This window comes from Triturus cristatus, chromosome 1_1, assembly GCF_964204655.1.
Source record: "Triturus cristatus chromosome 1_1, aTriCri1.1, whole genome shotgun sequence".
NCBI lineage: Eukaryota > Metazoa > Chordata > Amphibia > Caudata > Salamandridae > Triturus > Triturus cristatus.
In genome coordinates, this window is record NC_140579.1 from 511,621,131 (window position 1) to 511,638,981 (window position 17,851).

At 42.9% G+C, this 17,851-nt stretch overlaps 1 long non-coding RNA gene across 1 annotated transcript; it reads right to left on the bottom strand.

The window, feature by feature from the left end:
- Positions 1 to 1,784: 1,784 nt before the first annotated feature.
- Positions 1,785 to 3,609, bottom strand: LOC146870504 (uncharacterized). The gene is made up of 5 exons (XR_014959402.1): positions 3,528 to 3,609; positions 2,943 to 2,979; positions 2,740 to 2,822; positions 2,367 to 2,457; positions 1,785 to 1,998 (listed from the first exon to the last, which is right to left on the bottom strand). It is a non-coding gene; the product is annotated as an uncharacterized LOC146870504 (long non-coding RNA).
- Positions 3,610 to 17,851: the final 14,242 nt, after the last annotated feature.

A 17,851-nucleotide genomic window follows, 5' to 3' on the forward strand; every position in this document is an offset into this window, starting at 1 on the left:
TTCTTTACCAAGTGCTCCATTAATTCAAGTAGATGTACCGCAATAAAAATCACCCTTAAGACAGAATCAAAACCCAGTTAGATAGGAGTTGCCGAGAATAGTAACGCTAATGAACTCAGATATTTTGTCAGTCCCAGTGCCAATTGTTCCAATTGTTCCATTATACAATGATGGACAAGGAGTTTCTCAAGCGCATGCCTTAACAATACCAGGTAGAAATATGAGTGGAGTTCATACAGTTTACTGGGAAAAAAATGAAGTTAACCAGGGATTGACAGAAAATAGTGGCGCAAATGTGAGTGTACTTACAGGAGAAGAATCAGAGCCATTAGTTAGTATTTCAGAAAGATCAGTTGAAACTCCAAAATGAGGCATATATTTGGAACCAAAAAGGTTATTACCGATTGGGAAAAGAGTGACGCCCACATCAGGAAGGTCCAGAAGTGAGATAGGTGAAGATACTCAGAGATCATTAGGTCCTTCTCCAGAATAATTAGATGAATGGATAAAAGAAATGGCACCTGGTTGCAGCATACAGGATAATGAATCAAGCCTGGATGTGAGTAAGTTAAAAGCAGATTTGGTTGAAATTATTTTAGGTACAATTAGCCCAGAGAGACTAGGTAAATATCGGGATAAAGAATTGCTTTTCATGTGTAAAAATATTACACGGAGAGCGAGAAGCCTACATAAGAAGTTTTCTGAAATTACACAAACTTATGAAGTTGACATAGAAAAGTCTAAAGCTTTACAGAAAACATACAGATTAGATTTTAGTGACAAAGATTTGGAGGGTTTGAATGTTTCAGGAAAACGTTTGCAGATTGAAGAGTTAATCAGCACACTAAAACGTTGGGGAGAATTGGAGCGATGGAACGGAAGATGGGCTAAAAAGAAGGAAGATAGTCTTACCACTATATCCTGTGAGGGAAACAGGAGCAGAAACAACTGATGTGATAATATATCCTATGAGAGAAGTACCAAGAGGTGTGTTTGTTCATGTCCCATGGTCAAGGCAGGATATATTATCATTTACAAATGATTTCCCAAGGTTGAGAGAAAAACCTTGTGTAAAGTTGCTGTAGATTGGCCGAAGGAAGAATCTCCAAGAGATCCAAAAACAGGAGCACCATCTGAAGAAGTCATGAAGAAATATAATCAGGTCATTACATATTTGAAAGGGAAAATTTCATCATAAGAAACAGATTTAGTGAGAATATTAGACAGGACTATGCAGGAATTGAAGGAATCAGTGCATGCATATTATGAGAGGCTTCTACAGGTGTTTAAACAGGACAGTGGCATTGAGAATATAGCGGAGAAAGATATGGACATTTTGTGTATAGGTTTGTGTATGGATTGAGACCAGAAATAAGTGCTATGATTCAGCAACATTTAATTTTTTGGCAGAGTAAGTCGATTGACGAGATTCTTCATTATGCAAAGTATTGTGGTAATGACATTGAGATGAGACATAAAAAATTAAAGGAGAAACGAATGCTAGCACGTATGAAAGCGGCAAAAAAGGAGGGTTCTTAAATACAGATCTTACAGAAGCTTACCAAGTAAATGGTCAGACTACTACCGGTATGAGAGGTGTGGTGTCAAATGGAGTGTAAAGACAGAGGCCCCCTGCAACAGGGTACGGTTCCTTAAGGCAGGGCTAATTAATGCAATGTAAAGACTTAAGGCAACACAGATACAAAAGTGACATAATACAGTTCATAAAGCAAGCAAAAAAATATTTTTATACAGGAAGAACCAACAAATACTAATATGCTAGATAGAGTATCATAACTGTTATTTTATTAATTCAATATAAATACTAAAAAAGACCCAATCATACCAATATTGTATAACAAAGACAATGATCACAGTTGATATATAATTATGAAAAACAAATGTGGCAAGAGGGTAGGAGACTGATCTGTTCTACGCACGTTTCGGCACAAAACAGTGCCTACGTCAGGAAAAGGGCCACAAATTTTCAGGTGGAATCTGTAAAGAAGATACATATCATGTAATAGGTTCTTACTGTGATGGATGCTGATTGCCGCCAGGAGGGCGTGCAAGAATAACCTATTGTTTGCATCTAAATTTAAACATGTACATTATTAACAAGGCAGTAGAAATGAGACAAGTAAAAAGACAGAATGTTGAAAAGAGATTGTAAATTGAAATTATGCATAAAGAGTCCAGAAAAAAGAATCCTGAAATAGGAAGTTGTGATAGGGTGAAAAGGGTCCCTATATAGACAGCCAAACCACCACTGGATCTAAATATCACCCTGTGATCAACCTAGCGTGCTAGTGATAATACAATTAATGACCCAGAATAAATGAAGATATATTGAAAGTAAAAGTAACCTTGGTTGGAAGGCAGCGGCAATAAAAAGAGATTCTATGGATTCTGTTGAACGTAGAGTAATGCGTTGTATCAGGATATACTCGAGAGATGCTGCAACAGATAATTATCAAACAGCATCTTTGTAAGTATGTAATGTATAGTAGAAATTGGGATAGCTAAAATATAAAAAAGGAGGTGCAATTAACTTTAGACTATGCGTTTTCAGGGTAATGAGAATAATAAGGAGCTGGTGTACCCGAAACATGATGCGCTGACTTCAGGTAGCTAAATACTATAATAAGAAGATAATAAATTAATGTCAGTGTAGCGGCTGAGTGGCTACCATCAATGGCCATTTTACTCAATAAGTGACAAAAAGAAAAAAGAAAATACCTTTGAATTATGAACTTCTAAATAGAGAAAGGGATGGTACTAATATGCCAAGATTTAAGATGTGAACGTCCGTTAACTGATTGCTGCAGTGAAAAGAAAAAGAGTAAATAAGTTAGATTACTGTCAAAGTAGCTACAAATTAACTACCATCAGAAATACACAACACCCTAAAAGTGTTAGAAAAGGGTTAGGCATATACTTACATCTCTATTTGTGTCTCGATTCACCAGATTATGAAATCTATAAGATCAAGAGAATAGTTCAATAAAACCTGTAGTTTATGGCTTTGTACATACAGTGTGCATCTATCTACAGAAATGTGAAACTAAATCAAACAGGTTGTCCTTTCGGGTGAACTGAATACACAGGGGATACGAGAAAATGACTAATGTGTTCATGTCGACATGAACAATTTGAAAACAGAAACTCTAAAGAGCACTGTGTGACCAGCCGCCTATGCGAGTTAACTGTAATCAGACTGCTGGATGTAGCAAAAAAAAGCATTGTGTAAAGCAGCCGCCAGCTTGCATTTAAATATAATCAGACTACTGGGTGAATTCACATGATTGATTTCAACTGAACCGCTCAAGGGTATTTTATCAAACAGCCGCCAACTGGCATTTAATTATAATCGTACTACTAGGTGCAACGGCACTAGTTAACATTGATCACGTAAATCGCGGTTATAGAGCATGAGTTTATTAGAGATGTACAGCGTCTACTCTCGCTGAAAGGACTCGAGTCGCCGATAAGGCCTCTAGTTATATAGCTACAAGCGGATAATTTACTTGTTTTGTGATATCGAGTCTCCGCATCCTGGATTCCTCAGCACGCCATAATCGCAGCGTGCAGACTAACCGGCAAAGTTTTACTTCCGCATTTTGTAAAGGGAAAGCCGATCACGTGCTTTGTGTTGTCCAATCAGAAAGCTTTTCCAACTAACTGAATCTTTAATAACTCTTTGAAGGATCACACTCAAACACTCAAACACTTGCATCTGTGTCTATGGGAGGGACTGCTTTGGAGTTATGTATGTAAATATAAAGGACTATGAATAGGTTAAAAAAGTGCACAAAAATAAACTTGAATCTTATTGAAAAAATGTCAATACTAAGTAGTTTAAAGCATAGACATTCCGCTATGTTTAGAGCGCTTACTTAGAATGACATTTATCATTTGCTATTTTAAAGCCAGAGACCAATAAGAGATGTATAGAAGTAATGCCATAAGAAGGCAAGTCTCAGTGATGAACCTTGCTTAGTGCTAATACTCTAGCTAATAGCTAATACACTAGCCGATAGCAGCCATGTTAGATATCCCCAATGGGAGTCGTAAGCAAGATGGTGTCAGCGTGAATCCATGCCGCACAGTCGCGCACGCCATGCATCTCGACCATCGGCTATGCGAACTGATCAACGATGCTAAATCCGCGAGGGAGCAGGACGCGAGGGCAGCAGCTCCGCTCTCAAGCCCGAGGACACATTCTAGCTTTTCGGAAGTGTGCCACGCTAGGAAGAGCGCTATATTTTTCCTTTTGTATCAGACACTGTGCTACAATGTATCCTTAGTGCTTGCGCTCACTCCGGGACTAACTATGCTGAAACTGAGAGGGAAAAAACGCGAGCGCAAAGACACACTGTTTCCAAGTCCGGGGGAGTTTGAAAACTGGTTCTGTTGCTGTGGAATACACCGCACCAGGAAGAGCGCTACATTTCTTCTCCTACCTTTGGATTCCGTGCTGCTTTGTTGCTATGGTGCTTGTGTTCCTCCCGGGCTCCCTGCAGGCGACGCTGAGTCCAAAAGGGAGTAGAGTGCGTAGGCAGGTCCTTGGTTGTCTAGCACTGGGAAACATGAAATTCATCTCTGCCTGTTGGAAGGGCGCGGTGCTGGGAAGAACGCTGTATTTCCTCTTCTGTCTCCCGATATTACGCCATTGTGCTCCTTCGGCGCTTGTGCTCGCTCCAAGAATTTTTCCACCAACGCGGGGACGGTGTTCTTGCTCGATGATTTCGACCAGGGGCCCCAAGGCAGGGAAAAGTAACAATACAAAGGCTACCCAGCCAACGCCAAGTAGCACTGTTTCTGGGGAAGCAGCTATACCGGACAACTCATTTAGAGGTAAACGTGAGGCTAATTGTCTTAAACCTGCCACGGGGAAACTCGGGGATGGCAGGGGCGCTAAGGGAGCTAAGGAAGGCTTTCAACCTACGATTGTAAAAATGCTCACTGGTCCCAAGGCACTGCCTCATAATCTGGATACCAATCTGGATGGTGCACCTAGCCCTAAACCTCTGGTTGCACCCGACCTAGATCATATGCCCGGAGAGGCTCAGGAGTCTGAACCCTGAACCAAAACCGGGTGGGTTCCAAGAAAGTAGTATACCTGTACAAAAGGAGAAATCTCAGCCACCTAGTGATCAGCTGGTAGATCAAAGTGGTACAGAGGGACTAGTGGTTTCAGCAAACTCACCTAGTAACTTATTCACAACTACTCCTCTCTCTGAAGAGGCCACCAGACTTACACTAGACTCAGGCTTAATGGCTCTCCCGGACTCTGCCTCTTCGACCGCTCTACACTTAAGCCTCACTAAGCCACTGGCTGACAGCGTGCCCGGGTCAAAATACCTAGCAACAGGTATTACGGATTACATCCTCAGAGTAGAACCCGATCCTGGCCTCAGAGCCCCCTGGACCCCAGAAATCAGCGGGGAACACTTTTACTCTGTCTCAGACGGCTCTTTGTCAACCTCTGACGGAGATCAAACTAGCTCTAGCGAAGATATTAGTATTGATCTCTCTGTGGGACACGGGGACGGTACAACACCAAAAGAAAAATAGAAACCTTCCTAAGAGACGCAGACAACTTGAATGAGACTATTCAGACTTGCATATGTCCTTCCCCTCATGTGATGAAGCTGAACAGGTGTCTATCTGAGAAAATGCCAAATCTGTAACAACAACAGAACCCACAACAGAACCCTCCTTATCCTCAATCTTGGCCTTGATTAAAGAATTCCAAGAAGAGGCTTGTTCTGATAATCGAGCCCCTAAGGGGGCAACCAAAAAGCTACAAGGGGGCCTGCGAAAACTAAATAAGATATGCACTGACATCAGCGACTGGGTTAGCATGGTTGAAGGCCGCGCAGAGAGCTTAGAAACGGAGGTAACTACTTTAAAGACTCAAGGGTCTGCTCATGGAACATGCCTGGTAGATGTCAGGATGAAAATGGAGGAGCAAGAAAATCGACAGCGCAGGAACAATCTCCGACTGCTAGGCATCCCGGAAGGAGTCGAAGGAGACGATCCAAGGCGTTATATTGTAAAACTGCTACGCAAAACCTTCCCGACGCAAACGAACTGGAACTGGGAATATGAAATTCAGCGAGCACATCGCTTCCCCTTCAATCTAAAACTGACAGAAATGGCAGCAGCTCTTCCGGTGGAAAGCCCAGGGCTTTTCTAGTTTTCTTTGGAAACTTCCTCCTCAGACAGTTTGTGTATGATTAGGCCCGTCCGAATTCACCAAAGGGGGCTAATAGCGTGATGTTTTTCGCCAAACCGGATTTTTGCCACACAACGGTAGAGCGCAGATGGCATCTGCACCAATTAATCACCCCATTTCAACAGTTAGGCGCTCAGGTGTTTTTAATGAATCCCGCCAGGCTGGAAGTTATTCTGAACGGGTCCAAATGGATCTTCATGTCTGAGGTTAAGGCAGGGGAATATCTAGGGGAGATTAAGGCAAAAAAAGGTTAGCAAGCAAAGGCTAGAGGGAAAATTTACCAGCAGAAGCGTAATTTGATAAGCTAGGAAAGTAATCCCAGTTCAACGGAACATCTTTCCTTTGGTATACTTGAATGATGAGGAAGTTACCCATAAGATATATACTGTGGGGTATTCTGATGTTTCTGTTTTTTTGACGTGGGCGGTCCGCCCTTTTGGTTTCAAGTAAGAAAGAAGGGAAGGGAAGAAGAAAAAAAATAAACAAACATTTTTTTTATAGCATTATAGTCATCTGTTAAAACCAAGGCGAGGCATCCTGACTGATAACCATTATTCAGGGCTTCCCTGATTGTTCTATGTATGGGGGTGGGAGGGAGAAAGTAGCTCAGGGTCTACGCTGTTTAGGAGCTGAAGTAATTACCCTAAAAGAAACACATGTAGAGGGATCCCAGAAGCACCTACTAAACTCACTGGGGTATAGGGTCATTGGAGGAACCTCTCAGGGGGCAAAGACAAGAGTGGTTGGCATTTTGGTTCAAAATAGACACCCATTGACTTCCAGCAGGGTGAAATCTGATCCTCTTGGCAGGTGGGTTATGGCAGAATCCCATGTCCCCCCTAATTTGGTCTTTACACTGTGCTCTATTTATGGGAGCAATACCGATGACCCCAGGGTTCATTAATTAGATCTTGGGAGAACTCACCCAGTGGCCTTTACCACTGGTAATTTCTGGGGATCTAAACATCAATCTACCCAGTAACTGGAAAGCAACTGATCACGGCCCTATACGGGAAGGAACCCTAAAGTTCATCAGGCCCCAACTTAATTTAATACAAAGACATGGGCTCAGCGATGTCTGGGCCACTTTAAAATCAACTCATTCGGGGTGCACTTATTTTTCTGCTCCACACCTCTCCCTTGCTAGACTGGATTACTTTCTTGTCTCCTCATCACTACTCCAAAGCTGTTCTATTGAGATCGCCCCACGCTTCATGTTGGATCATAATCCTCTCATTTTAACCATTAGTGGGCTAGGGTTTAGGGGGGAAACCTTGAGCTGGAGCTTTGAAAAAGCCTTATTGTATGATGAGGGCTACCGACTACACATGCAGTAGTGGATTAAAGAATATTTGGAAATTAATATAGGATCAGCAGCAGTGAGAACTGTATGGGACACAATGAAGGCAGGCATCCGAGGGGAGACCATGCGGTATTCTATAAGGAAGAACAAAAAAGCCAAAGTACCACTAGCGAGGACACAAGACAAGATGAAAAAGGCAGAGGAAAAATTAATCTTAGCAGTCAAATCGGTTGTCGAAATCGAAAATGCCCAGTTAGAAGTGATAGCCAGTAAGGCAGAAATAGGGTCCATATTTGCTTAGATAACTGCTATGAATTGGGCTTCTGCTAGGGAAAAAATGAATTAGTGCTGTGATAACATCGATCATCAACTTGATCTCAGAATTAGACAACAGGTATCTGCTAGCGAAATTCTGTCAATCCAACTCAGCTCTGGCGAAATCACAAAGGATGCAATCAAGATCCATAAGGCATTCTGCGAGTTTTACCAGAATCTTTATTCTGAAGACAGCTCATGGCCCTTAAAACTGAGAGAGGATGAATGCTTGGAATATCTGGAGCAAATCACCCTCGCAGCACTTAGTGCTGAAGATCATGACCAACTTGAGGAATCCCCCGGAAGGGAAGAGATAGCTAAAGCCTTGGCATGCCTTCCAGATGGGAAAGCGGCCGGTGCAGACCACATACCGATTGAGTTTTATAAACTATTTGCCCCTCAGATAAATACCCTCTTTACTCTACTGGTAGCTTCTATTTTTAACGGTGCACCTCCTCTGGACTCTTGGTCCACTGCCAAGATAGTAATATTCCCCAAAAATGATAAATCTCCTCTAGAAATAGGATCGTACCGACCAGTAACTCTAATTAACTGTGATTCTAAGATGCATGCAAAAATATTTGCAACAAGACTATCTTTAAGAATAGAGTCTCTGGTATCAGTGGCAACATGGGTTCATCCCTAAAAAGAGCACAAGGGAGCATATCCGCAGAGCTATCACCCTACTGGATACAGCTCAACTAGCAGGAGACCCGATCTCATTAATTCTACTCGATGCTGAGAAAGTGTTTGATCGGGTCTCCTGGTCATTTCTCTGGGTCGTCATGAGGAAAATGTGCTCTGGGCCTAAGGCAATACGAGCCATACAAGCTCTCTACAGCAATCCCACAGCTAACATATCAATTAATGGGATTCTGACGGAGCAAATTAAAATCTCACGGGGGGACCCGCCAAGGCTGTCCGTGCTCCCCTCTGCTCTTCGCTCTTTATATAGATCCTCTCATGAAGGCTATAGAAAATAATCAATCTATTTGAACAGTGAGCAGATTTGGGCTAGACACTAAAATCATGGCTTACGCCGACGACGGTCTGAACACCATTAATGCTTTAGAACAAGAGGCCAAAAAATGTGGGTAACTCTCAGGCTATGCCCTCAATCAAGGCAAAACCCAGATTATTACTAACAACCAAACTGACTGGGTAGATGGCCGGGTGGTGCAATCTGCGAAATATCTGTGGGTCACCTTAACTGCCAACATTGACTTGATAGTAGAGAGAAATCTGACCTAGCTAGCTATAGAAACCAAAAGGGCACTTAAACGGTTAAATAACTTACATTTTACCATAGTGGGGAGATGTAATGTTATTAAAATTACCTACTTTCCTAAATTGTTATACTTCTTTAGGGCCATCCCTTTGGAGATGGGTAAAATAATGATACAGAGACTTGACCAAACCTTTTCCAAATTTATCTGGGCATACTCTCGACCAAGGCGAGCTTTCAAACTGCTTTCTTTTCCCCGGGGGAGGGGCAGTTGGGGGCGCTACCTAATCTAAGACTTTATTATTGGGCCTCGGTCTTGCAATATAGCACACACCTGCTTCAAGAATATTCACATATCCCAAATATAGGCCTACCGTCACCTTATCAATTACTTTTAGGGGAAGAGACCCTGGTTGTCTCTGGAGGCAGCTCTCCTTCGGATACTACAAACGAGTAAGATTCAAGATCTGAATGAATGCCTATAAAGTTTTCTCCAACATTCGTAAAACTTTGGGGCTGGGTAACCTGAATTTTTATTCCCCTTTGAATAATAATCCTAATCTACCAGCAATGTTTGGGGCTTCTTACCTACATGAATGAGTTGGAATATTAAAAATGGGAGACCTGATAACCACCAATGGCATTAAATCCTTCCATGCACTTAAAACTCAATTCCATCTGGGGAAACAGGAGTTTTGTAAACATATGGCTATAAAATACTTCCTGACCCGCAAGACTGGGGGATTGCTGGTCTCTCTAGGGTAGACCTTGTTGATAAGTTAAAAAACCCAGGATTGGATACATATATGCTATATTAGTCAGTTTAATGCCTGACGATATGCTTGCCACTACTAACAAATGGCAAGTGAAATTAAAGATCTCTTTTAATGTATTCAATCTGGCCATGCAATTTGCCAGGAGTGATTTACTATCTGCTAAATTACAGGCCCAATTTTATTAAACCGCCTTTTTTTTATGTATCACACAGGGCAGAGTTGCTAAATGGGGAACTGGGGCAGGAACACTTTGTCCCAGATACGCAGAGTTCAGTGTAGACTCGATACACATGTTTGCTACTTGTCCCCAACTTACACCTTTACTGGGTCAGATACAAGATTTCTTTATTAAAGTTCTTTCTCTGGGATTTCAGTTAACCCCTGTTAGAAGTTGGCCTGGTATATGCTGTCCACTAGTTATAGTGGGCACCCTGTACCAGTCCAAACAATCCCTTATTGGTTATAGGCTAAAGACAACCTTTATTGAAAGCTATCCTAGTGGTAGCTATGGAGAGCAGCCTTCAGGATAAGTATTGAAGGAATGTAAAGCAGCTTGTTTTACCAGTCTATAATCTCTTGAGTGCCTAAATGAAAGACAATCACACCAGGTATTTATATAAAATATATGTATTTATTTCAAAACACACCCTCCTAGACTCTTTATGAGGCTAGAGGTCAAAACACATAAGTTACACTTCAAATATGACCGTAAAATAGCACAAAATACAAGTCAGGCCCTAGGTGCGAGCCAAACCATACACTAAAATAGTGGTATAAGAACCAGGACTTAACTAGACACAAGGCCTAGAACCTGTAGAATCGCTGGGACCCCAAGGAACCACCCAAGGTAGTGACACAGGGGACCCACGGGGGCCGTGTGTAGTGTGTGAAAACAGCAGCGTGCTCCCGTTAGCTTCTATGTGGAAAGTCGCGGTTAGATTTTTAAAGATTAGGGACACTTAGAAGTGAGTCAGGACCAAACCCTTTGGGACTTAGGAAGTTCTAGGGCCAACACCCACGGAAGCACCGGAGTACCCAGGGAAGCCGGGTGCATAGGTGTCAAAAGGTTTCGGGTCGCGTCGTCGATTTCAATGGGAGATGGCAAAGAAGTGCTGCTGCCGGGAAGATGCAAAGTGTCCGAAGAGATCCAAGCCTGGATCGAAGTCGAGAAGAACCTGAAAGCAGAGGGAACAGAGTCTGGGTCACTAGCCAGTGACCAGGAAGGCGATAGGCAGATGCCCACCGATGTCAGGTGATTTCAGGTGAAGAAGCTGAAGCTTGACTCTTCAGCCATGAGGACCAGGAGGCGTCGAGGATCACCAGGAGCTGGTTTCGAGCTGTCCCACGAAGGATGTCGAGTGCTGCAGCGTCGGTGCCCGGATTGGACACAACAAGCCTCGGCAACAGCAACCCACGCAGAAAGACAAGAAATGCTTCGGTGCAGACCAGCAAGGTCTGGGAGACTCACCACTTGGTTGGGAGTCAGGGCACGTCTGGAGCAACAAGGGAAGCCCAAGGAAATTCAAAGTTACCCCCTCAGGGACCCACCAGTCAACGGACCAGGGATTACGAAGGGACCTTGAGAGGAAACACAAAATGGCAGCCCACGGGTCACTCGGGGTGACTAGGCCAACAATCTTCGGTGGATCTTCTGCTCGAGGTGGGGCTACACGTAACCCCAAGCACGACTTCAAGAGACGTCGAGAAGTCAATGCACTTGCAAAAGTGCACGGTGACCAGGAGTTCCAGTTCCACGTTACTCACGAGGGCTGCGGGTCTCAGCTTTACTGGGGACTCGGGTCGGCCAGTGATATGTCTGGAAAGCCTCTTCCTGGGCTGCAAATACTTCGGAGTCCGGAGGGAGCTTCGGAAATGCAGACCGGCAAATTGCTTCATTGGTGCCTGCCAAGCAGGGGAGTCACTCCTTGACCCCAAGGGAGATTTCTTCAGTCCTGAGTAGAGCATCAAAGTTCCAGGATTCAGCTTCAGAGTTGCATCCAGGGATATCTAAAGTTCTGATTACAGAGGTTCCTTACTTATACCTAAGGAAGGGGTTGGACTAGCTCTTGGGACCCACCTATGGGAGGGTTTGGAAAGAGGGGGGCTACACCCATTTCCTTTGTCCAGTTTCACGCCAGCGCAGGGGCTGGAAGCTCTTGAACCGGTTTGAGCTGGACTATGCACAGGGACACCAAATGTGTTCCCAGTGCAGGACTTCAAAGCACTCAGAGAGTGCTCCCACCCAGCCCAAATACACATAAGCCTGTCTGGGAGGTGGTTACACCTCCCTGTGACAGGAAACCTGTTGTCCAGGCCTCCCCTGCTGGCGTTTTGGTCAGCAGCAGGAGGCCAGACCCATGTCTGTGGCTGCAGCATCCGTTTTGTGATGCCAGGGCTCTATTAGATTTCTACCAGGTATACCAGTACTGCCATGTCTCCCCCTCTAGAAGGGTGGGATCATATCCTCACATCAAGAACTGATGTGGGGGTATGATTCCAAAGTGTTTGACACCAAACACGACATTTTTCCGTGCAGCCAGTCCAAAGTTAGCATTAACAGTTTAAGATATAATGCACTTATGAGTATATGGTAAGGCTGCACCACTGACAACACCGGAGAAGAGATTCCGAAGGCTGCAGAGGGGCTCAGCTCATGCCTGGGCACCCTCTCACATATAAACAAGCACCCTGCCTCCAGGATTGATAAGGCCTGCCATAGGGGTGACTGATAGGTTACTATGTGCAGTAATAGGTGAGGTATAGTGAGCCTATACCTCAGTAAGGGGTGCATGCACCACCTTACCCAGGCTGCAGTAGCAGACCTGTGGTGTCATTTTGCATGGCTTTCCAGGGGTGGCACAATACATGCTTCAGCCCCTGGTAGGCCTCTGGGGTACCTATGCCATGGGTACATAGTATACTATATACTAGGGACTCACAAGGGTACCCCAGAATCCAATCTGGAGTGTACCTAAAGTACTTGCAATCAATATAGAGAGGAAGCAGCTAGGCTGGGGCCCTGAATAGCAGGTTCCCAGCCAAACTAAGTCAAAAACCATCAAAACACCAGGAAAAAAGTGGGGGCAACCAAGCAGTCAGATTCCACCTTCCTACAACCCCCATGATTGTTTTACTAGGCGTGCAAGATAAGATCAGTAGAAAGAACAGAGGTGCACTTATTTTTGTGGTTATGACCATATTACGTCTCTGCATAGCTTCATCTTGGAAGGACCCAAATCCTCCATTATTCTCTCATTGGCTAGCCCTATTGATCTATACTTGTCATATGGAAAGGCTATATTCTCCAGAATGGGCAGCCGGGGCAAAAAGAAGGGTCTTGTCATCTGGCAACCCTTAACCCTTATTTGCTTGGCTTAGATAGTTGCATTTAACAGGAGTTTTAGAAATATAAGCAATAATTCATGCTTTCCATTCTAGGCAGGATTTTATTTCCCCCTTGAACCTAGAAATAAAGGTGAAACCCAAGCCCAGGAAAGTCTTGGCTGGGGGAATCTCAGGGTATGCACAATCGAGATATTTTCTTATATACCTTGTTAGTGCAATAATAAGATCTAACTGTATAAACTATAATGCACTGTCATTTCTACTGTTATCCTTTCTTTTCCTCTTCCCTTTATCCACTGTTTTATTGATTCTCGAAGCATTAGGCATGAAATATCTGTATTAGGTCACTCATTACTACGTGCCTATTCTGATGTTCTGGACGTTTCCCCTACGTATCCCATTTTGCAGGGGCATAGCAAAAGATAGATAATATTTTTAGACTTACAGTTGGTAAATGATTTCAACATGATTGTATGCGAGTTATACATGAATCTCTTTGTAATTATTGCAGTATCGCAAGCTTTGCATTGGGTGCACTTGTTGTTGCCTAATAGTGGGATCATGTTGTCCAGCGTCATTTGTACTGGCAGTTTTTTATTACTCATGCTCAAATGTACAATTTGATCTTTAAGGTTTTTATTTCGCCTATGAGCGACCATGGGCGCGGTAATATATCATGACCTTCTGAATTTGTGTTCAAGATATGCCAATGGGCACATATTGCTTGTCGCACTTTCTCGTTGGCTGCTGAAAGTCGTGCGACACATACTAGCTTTGGTACAGATTTAGGAGGATGATTGCCAAGTAAATGATCCCTGTCATAAAATCTAGCACGTTTATATGCTTTTTGTATCAATCTCTTTGGATAGCCCCGTGCTATAAATTTAGATTTCATCATTTCTTTTTTTTTTTTTTTTAACAATTTTTATTGAAAGAAAAACAAAACTCACAGCAGAGCAATAATAATGTCACATTAGGTAATCCCATCCCCGGCAGAGTATACAAACAGATTTCATCATTTCTGATCTGGTGGCATAGTCTGTGATGTTGGTACAGTTTCGCCGCAAACGGAGAAACTGGCCAAAGGGGATACTTTCTTTTTGTTTGCTAGGATGGAAACTTGTGAAATGTAATAAGGTGTTTGTCGCAGTAGGTTTAACATATAAATCCACTGGGAGAGAATGATCTTGTTCCTTAATTTCAATATCCAGAAATTCTATGTGACTCTGGCTGGTATGGGCAGTGAATTTTAAATTACAGTCACAGAGGTTAATCCATAACAAAAATGTGGTTAGTTCATTTGGTTCCGTGGTCCAGATGAAGAATATATCATCTATATAGCGAGCCCAGTTTTTATGGACTCGTAAAAAGGGGCTATTTCATTATATATGTATATTTTCGAAGTGAGCCATATATATATATTTGCTACAGTGGGAACGCAAGATATAGATTACCGCTGAAATCAAAGGTATTCTCTACCAGAACTATTTTCAAGATTGAATTGATAAATTCAGGGCAGCAGTCAATTTGGAATTGTTCTATAAACCACTGTACTGCTGTGAGAGCTCCTTCCTGCGGTATGTTACTGTAGAGGGACTCACCGTCCATGGTAACCAATGTCTCTCTTGATCCATCAAAAGGTAACCCTTCTCCTAGTTGTATCATAGATTTGGTATCTTTAACATACGATGTAATTCTAGATACATGAGGGCATAAAATGCGATCTATGTATTTAGAAATGGGCTTGGTGACTGAGCCTATAGTGGTCACAATTGGACAATACGGAGGGTGAAGACTGTTTTTGTGGATCTTGGGAACACCATAGATTGCAGCCATTTTAGGGTGTTCTATATTAAGGAATTCAAATTCCCTATTACAGATAGTGCCAGATTCCAACGCTCTTTTAGTTAGAGTACAGATTTTCCTTTGGACTCCAGACGTGGGATCAGTATTGACAGGTAATTAAAAATTGGTATCATTTAGGAGGACTTGCATGGTTTGAATATATTTATCAGTGTCTAAAACCACAATGCCGCCTCCTTTGTCGCAATTTTTTATAGTTATTTCTGTATTGTTTCGGAGAGCAATTAATGATTGCAATTCATCCTGATTCAAGTTAATCGAAGGGTTAAAAATATGTTATAAGGAGGTTTTTAAGCTTTTTAGAACCGCATTCTCAAATATCTCAACCTCGGGACCCACTGAATCTAAATTTGGGGTGAAGGTAGGTATCGGACGTAGTCCAGAGCGGTTTGCCAACATGTCATCTGTATCTTGATTTTGTTCGCCTATGTTTGAAAAGTATTTTTTTAGACGTATTTTGCGAACAAAAATTTTGTTATATCTTGGTATAATTCAAAAACATTGATACCAGTATACGGTACAAAGGTGAGGCCTTTAGATAAGAGTGCAACTGTAGAATCTTGTAGAGTCGTTTTAGATAAATTAAATAGAGGTATCTCTTTTACGGCCTCCAGTACTGAGCATTCAGTGTAACTAGGTATTGTTGGTTGCTCTGCTGGTATTTGCCCCGATTGAAAGTATCGTGAAATCTGGGTTGATATTTCGGCCTCCAAAGGCCTCGTCGTGCCTGTCGCTGTCCTAAAAAAGGTTGCACAGTTCATTGATTTCCAGAGTATGTAGCTCTGGTGCCTTCAAAGTTGGAACGATGAGGGCCATCATCGTTGTCAGATTCTGAAGTATCAGAAAAAGTAGTAACCTTTCTAGTAGGTCTTTGATATGGACCTGGCTCTCCATCTGAATACTCTACTTGTTTATAGAAATGCTAATGTAGATAGGGGTAAGTTTTCTCCTTAGTGGTGAACCTAATGTCTTTCTTCAATTTTTCAGTTTTTCGTTTAATCAAATAATCAGAATATGATGTCACCTCCCTATCAATATCTAATTTCTTCTTGGCACTTTCTAAAGCGTCACCTTGTTTAATCTTTTCCTCTAGAGCTGAGAGCTCTAATAACAATGTTTGTACAAGCTCTTTGGCTGTCTCAATTATTAAAATCATCAGGTCTCGAGAGCCGCGATTTGCTATGAGGGACCATTTTTCAAGGAAAGCCCGTATTTGGACAAAGAGCCCTGGAATATTATGTACCCTAAGTGCTTGAGGGGTAATGCCAGCTTTTAAATAATCCAACATGAATTGACCATGCAGCTCTATTCTACGAATCTTTGTCTTGAGCTGGAATAATGTATTGAAGTCATCATGATTAGCCAAATCGCTACTAGGTGTCTGATTATTGAAGGTAAACTGATTTCCTACTAACAGAGCATATTGCTCGTCTGCGAATCCAAATATTTGTATTGCTTCCATTGTGATTAATTATGAAGAAAAAGGGGAATAAAAGAACCAGAAAGGTTGAGAATATTAACATCGTGTGTACTTAAAAAGGAGAAAGGTGAGAAATGATTAGTTCCTTGGACCTCCAAGAAAAGAAGATATTAAGAGACTAAGTAAAGACACAATCTGAAAATCTAACTGCCTTGTAGTTAGGTGCCAGCAATAAAGTTGATGGGCAGTGGTAGATAACTACCTATCAATTGAAAAGTAGCCCCACGCAGACAGGCTGCAGGAAATATAGTGTAAAGACAGAAGCCCCCTGCAACAGGGTTCGGTTCCTTAAGGCAGGGTTAGTTAATGCAATGTAAAGACTTAAGGCAACACAGATACAAAAGTGACATAATACAGTTGATAAAGCAAGCAAAAAAATGTGTTTATACAGGAAGAACCAACAAATACTAATATGCTAGATAGAATATAAAAACTGTTATTTTGCAAATTTTAATTGGTGGCGACCTTAACCTCGTCATGGACTCTGGAAAAGATAGATCAGGTCAACGTCATGGAGGTGCAGGGGCGATATTGAGTGCAGGGCGAGACTGGCTACAGAGTAGGGGGCTGATAGATCTCTGGCGAGCAGCTCATCCTCACAGCACACAATACTCACTTTATTCCCATGCACATCAAACGTATGCTCGCCTGGATCACTTTATAGGGTCATCCGACCTCAACGCCATGGTCCGGACCGTCGAGATTGTCCCGGCAGCTTTGTCTGATCACGATGCCGTGATTGTGACTCTAGACATATGCCCTCTGCACCGTCCAAAGGGGAGGTGGCGACTCCAGGAGTCCCTACTACAACGCCCTGACGTCTCGCAGCAGGTGCATAAATGCATCACTGACTATTTGACGACTAACGATTCTCTTGACATATCTTTGACTGCACTGTGGGGAGCCCTTAAAGCAGTGGTGAGAGGGGAACTAATAGCCATTTCCGCGGCTGACAACAAGATCCGCAAAGAGAAGAGGGAGGAATTAGCTGCTAAAGTAGCAGAACTCGAGAGAGTACATAGTTGCCCCGCGAATGTGGCGGCAGCTGAAATCAGCCAGGGCCCAACTGGCTAGCCTTGACCTTGATAGGGCGGAGTATGCCGCCTTGTGGCTTAAACACTCCTACTACATCGTGGGGGATAAAACGGGGAAGCGCCTTGCGAGCAAACTCCGAGCCCGGGCTCAACGCTCCAAAATTGCGGCCCTTCACACTTCATCCGGAGAGCGGGTCGAAGGCGTCGAGCAGATCGCAGAAGCCCTTCGTGCATTTTACGCAACTCTGTATAGTAGGGACCCTACGATC